Here is an 11,869-nt window from a genome sequence, read left to right as displayed (position 1 = left end):
CCCCCCTCCGCCGCCGCCGCCGCGGGCCCCGGGGACGACTCACCGCGAGCTCGGCCGCCGGCCTGCGGTGCGCGCTCCGGGCTGCCGGGAGCGACGGTGCTGGGCGCTGAAGACCGGCCTGGCTCCGCCGCCGCCGCCGCTGGTAGCAAATGCGGATCTGAAACCGGGAGAGAGAGCAGAGGCGCTCAGAGACCGCCGCCGCCGCGTGCTCGCCGCCCAGGCCCCCACGGGGTATTTATCTGTCACATCCAGGCGGGGGGACAAAAATATTCACCCTCCCCCGAAGGATGGCGAGGGGCAGGAAGCTAGGCACGGCCCGTGCGCGGCCTCAATAAATAAATAATTTAATTAAATGATAGATATAAAAAAAAAGAAGCCACCGGAGGGGCCGCGAACTCACGCCTTCTTGGAGCCGCGCCAGCGCCAGAAATAGCCCGGGCTCGGAGTCCCAATTAGAGGAGCGCAGCCCCGGCTCAGGGGAGCTTAAAAAGAGCGACCCAGGGGCAGGGGGGACGGGCCCGCCCGCGCCAGCCGTGTCACTGTGGGGGGCGGGGCCATGCAAATGAGCCCGGGGATTTAAAAGGGCGGCCGCCCGCCAGCCGCCGCCGCCGCGCGGGTGGGTGCTGACTACGGGGAGGGGCGTGCGGTGCCGGGTGCCTGGGGGCGGGCGCGCGGGAGGCCTGGGCTGGGAATCCGAGGCGACGGCCCACTCCCCACTGTCCCGGGCCGGGAGACACGGGAAGGTGCACAGAGGGATCACCAGGGAGCTTTTCGCGGGGGAGGGGGAGGAAGGCATCTTTACATCCAGCAAGGGGGTCCCCGGGAGAGTCACCTCTAGGGGCCTTCCGGGCGTGTGGGCCTGACGCCCGCGGGGCGCGTTGGATGTGGGCGGGCGTTCGTGCCTGCGGGGTCCGCGCGGGCGGGAGGGGGTGGAGAGAAACGCGCCTGTGAGAGAATTCCGCGGCCTACCCGCCGCCCCCTGCGCCCAGATACACGGCTCGTAGATTTCCCCTGGGCGGACAGGTGTCAGCATGTGCATTTTAGTGCCAACGTGCGTGTGGCTGACTGGGGAAATTCAAGTCTTGTGAAATTCAAACGTGAAACTTGTGAAATCCAGACTTCTCGTTTATTAATGGCCGCGAGTGAGCCGTAATCAAGGTGCAGCCTCCAAAGGAAACAAACGATTGGCTCGCTTGCAGGTAAACCTGAGGGAGGCTTCATTCCTTTAGGTGACTCGGATGAGGTTTTGGAGACGTGCGTTTCCACTTTGTGACCTGGTCCTCTCCGCCGTGACTTTTAAGAAAAATAAGAAAGCGTGAATCCGTGGTCGCCTGGAAGCACTTTGAGGGCAGGGACTGGGTCTACGCAAGCCATACCCGCCACGCTTGGCCCGCCCGGCGCCAGGCGCAACAAAGACTTGTTGCACGTAGAAGAAGGAAGCCAAAGTGAAAAGATGGCGGGGAGGGCGGTGGGAGAAGAAAGGGCGCTGTCAGAGCGGCGCGCCCTGCAGGCCGGGCCCGGGGCCTTCTCGGGCGCACCTCCCCGCCCCTCGTCCCTGAGGCGGCCTTCCACACCTCCCGTGATGCAGGGAAATGCAATGCGGCCCAGTGACACACGGCTGTGACTCATGTTTTTCTTTGCTCCCCTTCTTCCTCCCCGGCCGGCCGAGGCCCCGGCCCAGCCCCCTCCTCAGGGGGCGAGCCGCCGATGGAGGGGGGACGCCAGGAAAACCCTGAGCCCGGAGTGGAGGCGGGGGTGGGGAACCGGAGGGGCCGGGCCTCCTACTTTCAGGAATGTTTCAGGAATGTTTCCGGTGGGGGTGGGGAGCAGAGCCGGGAGTGGGCCCAGCCCCCACCCGGGGCGGCGGGCTGGCGCTCCGGGCCGGGGGCAGCACGTGCTCGGCCGGGTGGGGGCGGGGGCGCCCGGGCGGGAAGGCGCTGGGGGCCCTCGGAGCGCGTTCAAAGAGGAGGGCGCGGGCCTGGGGCCGGCCGGGGCTGGGGGTGGGCCGGGAGGCCGCCCTCCGAGCGCTGGCTCCCCGCCCCGCGCCCAGGTGAAACGCAGTTCCTGCGAAGTGCCCAGGCTGCCCCTGGAGGGGAGAGGAAGTCACCGAAGGGCGGCCGGAGGGGAGAGGAGGGTGGAGGGGAAAGCCAGGGACAGGCTGGGGGAGGGGCGGCCTGCCCCTTTGTCTGGAGCCGGGGGTGGGGGTGGGGCGGGGTGGAAGGCGCGCTGCGCCCTCCATCTTTGTGCCCTGCGTGCGGAACGCGCGCTTAGTAGGCCGCGAGTTGAGTTGGCTGGAGGCATTGAGTTAGCTCGAGAACCTTTGCAGCGTTGAGTGGAAGAATGGCCCTTCGGTTATGGCCCTACTCCCCCCCAGGTCACAGCTCCCCGCCAGCAACCCGGGCCTCCACGCCTGGCCCAGGGATAGCCCTCACGGAACCTCGGCGCCCCTAGACACAGCCTTCCCCAAGGCCGCCCGCGCTGCTAGGCCCGGGGCTCATGGCCGGGAGGCGTGGGAAGGGTCCTGGTAGGCCCCTTCCCTGGACGCAGACAACCTGGGGCAGCTCTTGCCTTTTGCTTGTGACTTGTGGCCTGTGGCGGTCCCTGAGGGAGGTGGGGAAGGGAGACGGACTTCTGCCTTGAGAGGCTGTGGGAAAACTTGGCCAACTTTTTGGCCCACTTCTAACAAAACGACTTGATCTTATTTTTCCTACTCTTATTTTTCCCCTCGTCCTGATTTTCTCACCGACTTGTGTTTTACCTTGTATTACGTGTATTTTTGTAAGCCACCTCAAACCCTCTCTGGAAGGAGGGGCAGGTATAAATAAATTTGTGCGCAAGTAGAGTAGCTTGCTACTTGCATTACCCACACCCTTGTACAGAACTGCCCACTGACCCCCCCATCTCCTTGCTTTCTGGATTACAGATGGCCCGAATTCCCTTCCTTCCCTTCCCTTCCTCCTTCAGGAAGTAGTTATAACAAGATATAGCCCTTGCCCCAGCGAATTTCGTATTTAGAGGAATCAGAACCGGGAACACCCGAGAGAAAGCTGAGGCACAATCCAGGAGATGCCACCAGGCAGAGTCCATTCATTCATTCAATAGTTATGGAAGGCCTACTATGTACCAAGAGCTCGTCCAAACTCTCGGGGTATGACAAAGTTCCCTGTGCTCTTGAAACGGAAGACTAAGGGGTCAGGCCCTTAAACAGACTCAGTGGGTGCTACAGAGGGAGACAGGATGGGAGCTCTGGGTAGTCAGGGAAGTCGGCTGGAGCAGGCCTTGACCTGGCCTTGATGGGATTTGGATAAGTGAGGGGCCATGGGGAGCATGCAGGAAGAAAGAGCTATTCTGGGCCTGGGGAATCGACCTGGTTGGTCAAAGCCTGAAGAGTCCCAGGGGAATTGGTCATGTCATAACTGCTCTAACCCACAGGAAGCATTTTCTTAACTATCAGAGTCGGGTTATACGGTTTCCACAAGGACAACCCAGTGAACTTCAGGAATCCAACAGGAATGTCCAGGGAATGGGGAGTTCGGGTCACCTTTGTATTTCAGGACAGCTGAAGGGTAAGCTCACTTTCTCCTGAGCTACTGTGATTCTTCCCGACGTACGCTACTTTTCCCCCTGCCTTGCTAAGTGGCAGTAGTGGGAGCCTGACAGGCTCCCAGTCGAAGCTTGCATAGTCGGTCGGGGTGGCCCTTGGCATTCCCTGGGGGTTCACGTCTCTCTGTACATCTCTCCAGTCAGCACGCTTGCTTGTCAGCTTACCTCTTGCTTCGGAGTCAACTCCAGCTCTTAGAAGAGTCAAGGGAAAGACCACTGTGAATGGTACCATGTGGTATTTGGGTTAGTCGAGGTTTTCTGAAAGTCACAGGGGTGAAGTTTGGTAATGTTCTGTGTCCAGCCCAACATGAAAGGTAGATGGGAGGACATGGGAGGAAGAGGAAGAGGAATTGTTTAATCTGTGGCCCAAACCGGGATACTTTTTAACGTAAACGTTTTACGGATGAGAACTACATCCAGAAAATGCACAATCCCGTTATCAGCTCAAATGGGTTTTCATAGAGGGAACACCATTGTGTCACCAGCACCCAGATCAAGAAGCCACCTCCAGCTCCCCTTGTGTAACCGCTGTCCCCACTAGCATCCTGTAGTTTCGCCATTTATGCACATTGTATGGACGGAATCCTGGGTTATGTACTCCTGGGTCAATTTCCTTTGCTCAACGTTATGTGTGGGTTTCATCCATGTTGCATGTGGCTGCAGAATGTTCATTCTTGCTGCACAGTTATGTAGTATGAATGTGCCACAGTGTTTGCATCTGTCCTGTTCAACGGCATTTGGATAGACTGGTTCGGGGCTATGACAAATAGTGCTGCTGTGAATGTTCTAGAGTATGTTTTGGTGATGAGATGTGCAAATTTCTGCTAAGTACATGCCTAGGAAAGGAATTCTGGGATCATAGGGTATGTATGTCCAGCTGTTACAGACAAGCAGGACATTTCAGAGTAAAAGGGGGTACCGTTGGTAGTTATGACCAGACAGTGGGCATAAACCTGGCCTGGCCCATTCTAACTGGGATTGGCCCAGGACCATATCAACCAGCACTGACCCACGGCAGTCGAATATAGGGTCACCCTGGTGCACAGTGTTTGACCACTCTCCTGGAGAGTCACCCAGCTACTAGTACATCTGGTCATCTGGCAGGATCAGGTCTCCAGGCCCTGCTGACCACAAGCTGTGCTGCCAGGAGGCCTGGCAGGCCTAGAATGGGAGGAGAGCCTCTTCTGCTTCCAACTTTCGAGGGAAAACCTCTCCAACGAATTGGAAGGCCCAGGAGGCAGGCACCCCCGTGCCCTGAGCCAGCCACCCACGCTGCATGGCTGCAGGACGCCATGGACTTTGTCAGCTTTCTTCTTCAAGGCTGAAACCCAGGGCAGCCCCGCTCCTCTCCAACCTCAGAAAAACCTGAGGAAAAGGAGTGTATGAACACATACTAAATGCATATGTGTTCTCAGATCCCTCAACACTTCTACCAGGTCGAAAGTACTGTTGTCCCCATTATACAGGTGTTAAAACTGAGGCTCAGGGAGGTTAAACAACTTGGCGTTTAAACGGCTTGCTTCTATTCCCAGGCTAGGTAGGCCTGCTGCCTTCTCCCAGCCTGGCCAGATGGATTCCCTCCAGGCACCAAGATAGGTGCTGGGGATGTGGCCTTGAACTAGGTAGCTACATTCCCTGTCTTTAAGTGGTGCACTTTGGGCGGGGTGGGGGGCAGACAAGTACGTGGTAATACACTTTTACACACTGTGGTGCCTGCTGGAATGAGGGCCTGAGGAGCACAGGGCAAGGGCCCAGCGTGTGAGTGGAGCATCCCAGGAAACCCTGGAAGCAGGCAGCAGGGCATGTGATCCAGAGATGGGCTCGGGGCTGTGGCAGACATGGTAGGCTGGATTCAGCACCATTCCCCACACGGTTCTGGATGTGAGTTAGGTCCCAGCAAAGAAAGAGTGAAATTTGGAGGATGCAAGGAAAGGAGATATTGCTGTGTGGGCTATGGAAACTCGGGGTTTTCTGTAGCACATACAGTGTCCAGTCATCAGCTTTATGGGGATCAAGAGGGTAGGCATGGGGGCAGAGTAGCCTCCTGCCCCTGGATCACAGCTCCACTGCAGGTGAGGTCTTCTGATTGCATTCCCTACCCCCCACCCCCATCAGAGCAGAGGGAGGCTGTTGTGTTGTTCCAGGAGGCCCGGCCTGGAGCCGGCTCCTCCAGTTCCTCCAACGGCTTTTTAACCACCTAATTCCTGATACTAAATCTCTTTCCACCTAAAACATAAGGCATGTCCCACCTCTGCTCAAAATCCTCTAACAGTTCCCATCTCAGAGTAAAAAGTCCTCATAAAGGCCCACAAGGCCCTGCAATCTGCCCCGCTCCTAACCTCATCACCTGCCTGCTGCTCCGCTTCAGTCACACCAGCCTCTGTGATGTTCCCCCGACCTGTCAGGCAAGAGCTCACCTCAGGGCCTTTGCACTTGCCGTTGCCTCTGCCTGACTTGCTCTTCCCCCTAATATCCTCAGGGCTTACCCTCTCACTGCCTTCAAGTCTCTTTCAATATTACTGTCCATGCTATGTAAAACTGCACGTTTGCCCCTGCGGTCATTCATCCACTTTACCGTGCTTTTTCCCCCATAACGCTTCTCAATTTCTAACATACTGTATAACTGACTTTTCTACTTAACTGTCACCAGTGAAAATGGCATATCTGCTTCCTGTCCAGCGCTCTCTATTGGAAGGCCTGAGGATTTGATGGTTGTGTTCACAGGGGGATCCCCAGGGCCTTGCAAAGTGTTCAGACCTAAAAAAAGTATTGAATGAAGAATAATCAGCCAGAGTGATTTCTGTTATTACAGACACCAAGCCACAGGGCATTAGGTTAGGGATAGGACATCTGTCCCCAAACCTCAAGGCAGAGAAAAGGGCGAGGGACCCAGTAGATCATCATGGGAGTGACAGGGTGGCCCGGCCTGCACCTTGCAAGACACCTGTTTTTTTGTCTCACGGTGTTAAAATCATTGTACCATCGCTGTCACGTGATCTGCACACAGACTCATTTCTAGCAGGCACTACCTTCTGATCTTCTAGCCTGCCAGCAATCAGGGGAAATTGTTTTTTCCCTTGGTTTCAGGTTTAGTCATCAGGAGCTGGCAGCCACCTGACAACCATCTTGGCCCTTTGGCTGGGGCGGACCGGCTGGGTTGCTTGTTGGTTGATGGCCGGGCAGTGGTGGCGGCTCTCCAGAGTGTGCTTTGGGTGAGCGTCAGATTTAAGCTTTGCATGGGACAAAATAGTTTCTCTTTGGTCTGGGGAGCTACCTGATAATATCCAGTGCAACGAGCTCTGCGGGTACAGTGCCCCAAACAGGAATGGCTGGAAGTGCACCCACTTTAAAGCTGTGTGGACTATGAAAGCCCATCCAGGTGAGCCAGTGGAAGGAAATGTTAGGACACCGACTGCGGGCCTGTGACCCTGCTCTCTGGGGGCTGAGCTGTGTTCTGGAGTCCGGCTTGAGGCCCTGGGCTGGGTTTCTCTCCAGGTCACACGCCCTCTGGGGTTGGACGTTCATGTTAGTTTGTTCGCCAGCTCTAGTACTTGGGGACTCCAGTCCTGCACCTTTGGCCACCTGCTCTCCCCCACCTCACACCCTTTTGAGAACAGGCCCCGAGGGTTCAGGAGAATCTCTTGTGGTCTTTAACTTGTTTCTCTTGTCTCTATTCCCTGCCTGCCTTCCAAGCTGTGTGAGACTAAGTGCTGGGGCTGGGGAAGGGGACTAGTGACCCCTGAAGTCTTCAAGAGTGACTGTCCTCCACGATTTGTGGGGAGGCGCCCTTCTACCCAATGTCTGGGGTCGCATGGGTCCCCGCTGGGTCCTTCTGTCTCCCTAGCGGCGCACTACTCTAACTGGGATGTGTCCTGGGTTCCACAGTGCTCTGTCTCCTCCAGGACCCCGTGAACCTTTCTTAGGGCTGAGAGCGTGACTCTGGGGTCTCCATACTGGGGACGAGCGGGAGGACTGCTGCCTGCCTGATCCCAGTAGCACGTGGGATGCCTGGGCTCTGCTCAGGGCCTGGCCGGCCAGAGTCTGGAGAGAGAAAGGGAGAACAGGGTGGAGGTCGAAGGGTGGGGGCCGGGGTTGAGGAGGAGGTGGGCTAGGGGTGAGGGGAGGAGCCAACACCAGGCCCGGGATTTGTCGGAATCCTCCGGGGCTTTGTTTTGTTCTTCTCCCCACCCCCGAGCCTCGCACCAGGGCCTAAGGGGGCCTTGGCGCTCAGCACAAGTTTGGTGAATGGATGGATGAATGAGAGCCAAAGGAGCTGGGGGAGGGGCGGAGGAAGTGGGTAGCTGGGGGGAGGGGAGAGAAGCAGGCTGGGGGAGGGGAGGTAGCCACTGGCGGGAGGGCGGAGGAGGAGGGAGGCGGGCGGAGCAGGGCGAGCCTGCTGGTTTGGAATCTGGGTAGGAGATGGCGGCCCGGACGGGCCTGCCCGGCTCACCTCTCCATCACGCTGGTTTAAACCTCATTACTCCCTGCTCACCCAGCCGCCAGGCCTCTCTCCCGCTCCATGAAGACCTGAGGGTCGTAGGTCTTCCTGGGCCTACTCCTTACTGAGAATTGAATGGCGCCATTCTTAGTCTTCTTACTTACTTTGTAGGAACCCAGCCGCTATGGGGTCGGTGGCCCTCTGGGGCTTGAATACCCGAATGGCCCTGGTGGACAGATGGTGAACCTGAGCTTGGACACCCCCTCCCCTTTCCCCACTCTGAGGTCTGGATGACGGAAAATACAGCGACTAGGATCTGGGCCACCTTGGAGAGTCTGGGGTGGGTCTCCAGGAGTAGAGCAGGGAGCCGGTGGGCAGAGAAAATCCAAGGGCTTGCCTCACTGGCAGCTGCCAGGGACTCCTACGGGAAGCAGCGGAGCTCAGTGTGGACAGTGCCAGGCAGGAGCTGCTGACAGCCAGGTTTCTGGGTCACCATCCAGGGTGCCCTGCCAATTCCCAGGCCTTGGGGGTGGGGTGAGGGGTGAGGGCCGTCTGCATCCCAAGCCCAGACCCTGCTGTCTCCTTTGTCTGGGTCACTTCGGGGCCTGCTCCCATCCCCCACTTCCAGCCTTGCTGGGGCCTCGGAGCCAAGGAGGAGTTGATCCTGGAACTTCCCTTGGGTTTGTGGGCCTGCTGGCCTACCTGCCCTGAAGGTGGGGTGTATAAAGGTGATCTAGAACCTTTCCCACAGCAACCCCTTGGCTTGGGTCCCTCTGTCCTCAACCCCTGCTCCTGGGCTCTGCCCACAGTTGTATGCATGTCTTTTTCTGGCCTTCTTGTCCTTGGTGGGAGGGGTTTTTGTGAGCAGGATATCTTTTGTGGGCAGAAATCCTTCTAGTTCTCAAAGAGGGAATTGACCTTTCCAGTATCATGAGGTTGGCACCTGGGTCCAGCTTAAGCGGTGGCTTGGTCCCCAGAAGTCTACAATACTTTTCTCTCAAGAGCTCTGAGTATCCATCCCACAGTGAAACTGAGGTCCAAAGAGATTAAGCATCTTGCTGTAGGAAGGGGTAGAAACGGATAAAAGGTGGAGAGAGTGGAGGTGGGGTGGGGAGCTAGGTGGCCTTTGGTGGCCACAAAGTGTTGGGGGTGTTGGGGTGTGACTCAGAGATTGGGAGCCTGTGCGCTGGCCAGTGGTACAGACAGCTGGAGGGGTGGGGACAGAAATAGCATGAGTGCTCATTACTCCTAGATGGGGGGGGGGATCACATCTCCATTTTGTAGATGAGGAAATTGGGGTTCAGTAAGGTCAGGTGACTTGGATTCAGAATACCTACAAGTCTCAGTGCTCTGAATCCTGCCCCTCCCCCACCCAGCTCTCCCCACCCCCTAACCTTGCTCTACTTTTTTTTTTTTTTATTCCATAGCCCTTATCTGACATCTAGACTGTGCTGCCCATTACTGTTGCCACCAGGCCCAGGTGGCAACTGAGCCCCTGAAACGTGGGGGGTCCGAATTGAGGTGCGCTGGAAGTGCCAAGTACTGTGGATTTCCAAGGCTTAGAACAAAACAACCCGCAGCAATACTGATTTTTTGTATGTTGATTATATGTTGACATGATACTATTTGGTCATATTGCCTTAAATGAAATATATTATTAAAGGGCATTTCATGTATTTCTTTCGACCATCTTAATATGGCTGCCAGAAAAACTAACGTTGCATATGTGCCTCCCGTCCTATCTCCATGCACAGTGCTGGTTTAGATCCTTGGCTTTTTAGTTATTGTCTCCCCTCCACCCCCCAATATCTGCTCAGGGAGGGCAGGAATCAACATATTTTGTTCATGGTCTTCTTGGTCCTGTCCCAGGTTTTTAAGAGTCTGGCACTGGATTTTATTATAGGTGTTCAATAAAAATGTGTTTAATTGAATCCAGCCGATCTGATCCTAGGCCGAGGTCAGAGGGTTAGGAGGAGTGCCTGAGGAAGGGGATGTTTTACCCCGTAGGACCCCAAGTTGCCAATCCCCTGCCGCCCCGCGGGGCTCCACAAGGTGAGCCTGTCGACCAGCAAGGGAGGGGGTCTTCCTGACACCGTGCCTGCGCCGTGTGTGTGTGTGTGTGTGTGTGTGTGTGTGTGTGTGTGTGTGTGTTGGGGGGGGGGGGATGGGTGTGAGGTCCGGCAGCTACTGAGCGATGCAGGCGGGGAGAGGGGGATCTGTAAGCGCCGCCGGGCCCAGGCTGGGGGTAGCCCCCAGGTGCCCACTTTCTTGGACCCTGACTGCGCACCCGGGAGTGGTGGGCTTGGGGGTGTGTGTGTTGTCGTCTGCGGGTAGGGTGTTGGGGGTGTGCCCAGCCTGGGCTCACACAAGGTCACTGTGTCAAAGGAACGTCCGAACACTTTCTCTTTCCCTGTGATTCGATTGCGGCTCCGAAAGCCCCTTCCGTAGGGACTTCCCTCCGCGCCTGACTCACGCTGCCTCATGCGTGTGACTCAGGCCGGGCGCTGCGCCAGCCCTGCTGTCCCCGCCCCCGGGCCCTGCCACCGAGCCGCAGGGGCGGAGGGACGGGCCGGCGACAGGAGGCGGGGCGTGCAGGGACTGGGTGCCCGCGGCAGAGATGAGAGACTGTGGGGCACAGGGGACAGCCCAGAGGAGAGTTGCAGAGAAGCTGAGCTCTAGGCGGGGTGGCCCGAAAGCCAGCCATGTAGGAGAGAAAGGGTGACAGAAATGCGGACAGACTGAAAGCCAGAGACAAGAAGGCTAAGAAATTGGGAGGACAGAGAGATAAAGTGGAGAGGGACACAGAGACCCAGGAAGGAGAGAGCCCAGAGCCTTCACGGAGGCCAAGGCGGACAAGTGAGAAGCAGGGACAAGTGACCAGTGAGAGGGAGGGAGGAGAGAAGGGTGGCAGGGGCGTCTGGGCGCTGCCACCCTGAGTGCTGCTGACCCAAGGGGCCTGCAGCCTGTCCCCAGAGGCTGGGCTCAGACCATCATCGCCTCTGAGCCTTGCTCTCCTCTCCCAGCTCCACCTTACCAGCTCTGTAACAGTGGGCAAGTTTCTTCCTGTCTCTGGGCCTCAGTCTTCTCATCTGCAAAATGGGAGGTGGTGGTGGACAGTAATCCTATCCCCCTGAGCTCCCTCATCCACCCCTTGCCCTCCCCATCCATCGGTGCTCTGGTTCTGGGCCTGGGCCCCCTTGCCAGCTGGCTTTCTGTTGGGCAGCACCCACTCTAAGGAGATCTGAGGGAGGGAGAAGTGGGGATACTCCTTCCCAGGCCTGGCCCTGCTGTGGCCCCTGGTCTGGCTGTCGCTGTGTCCCTCCGTGACTCCCCTTCCATCTTCAAGCTCCCGGCGCATCTACCCCTTGCCTTTTCAGGCCTGCAGTCACGGTGACTTTCTGCCGCCACTGGTCCCAGTCCCACGCACACCCTCACTGGTCCTCTTCACCCCATGAGCACCCCTCCATCAAAGCCTCTTGAAGACCCCAGGTTGGGTTCCATTTCCTGCCAGGGCCCTGACTGTGCACAGGGCTCACCCCCCGGTCAATTGCCCTCTTACCATCCTGCTCTTTCCTTCCTAGAGTAGCGGTGGGAGGAGACGCTAACCCTCAGTGGAGTGATATACAACGTTAAAAAGCACTCGGGTACCTATTAGATCTTTACATCATCAGTGCGTCTGAACAGGTGTGGAGTTAGCTTCATTTCAATGGGAAGCGCGAAGCTCATGCATCTAGGAAGCAACACAATGGAGTATGGGTGGCGATGTGGGCTGTTTTCTATGGGTGACAGGCCAGGTTGCTGGGGGGCAGCTATGAATGACACTAGTGG

The 11,869-nt window shown here is 57.4% G+C and overlaps 1 protein-coding gene and 1 long non-coding RNA gene across 3 annotated transcripts in view; one reads left to right on the top strand and one right to left on the bottom strand.

The window, feature by feature from the left end:
* The window catches only part of HMGA1 (high mobility group AT-hook 1), a 9,334-nt gene extending 8,805 nt beyond the window's left edge, over positions 1-529 (bottom strand). Inside the window, exons 1-2 of one of the 2 annotated variants that reach the window (XM_040473239.1) lie at positions 401-529; positions 44-157 (exon numbers count right to left, since the gene is read on the bottom strand). The gene's annotated coding sequence lies outside the window, so the exon portion shown is untranslated. The remainder of the gene's footprint in view (positions 1-43; positions 158-400) is intronic. The other variant, XM_040473238.1, reaches the window with a different exon arrangement.
* A 7,471-nt stretch (positions 530-8,000) lies between these two features.
* LOC121029314 (uncharacterized) lies at positions 8,001-9,705 on the top strand. The gene is made up of 2 exons (XR_005789678.1): positions 8,001-8,325; positions 9,469-9,705. It is a non-coding gene; the product is annotated as an uncharacterized LOC121029314 (long non-coding RNA).
* The last annotated feature ends 2,164 nt before the right edge of the window (positions 9,706-11,869 follow it).

The sequence above is a fragment of the Herpailurus yagouaroundi genome, unplaced genomic scaffold (genome assembly GCF_014898765.1).
Source record: "Herpailurus yagouaroundi ecotype Mexico unplaced genomic scaffold, PumYag 139, whole genome shotgun sequence".
In the NCBI taxonomy this organism is placed as follows: domain Eukaryota; kingdom Metazoa; phylum Chordata; class Mammalia; order Carnivora; family Felidae; genus Herpailurus; species Herpailurus yagouaroundi.
This window is presented reverse-complemented; position numbering and strand designations above follow the sequence as displayed.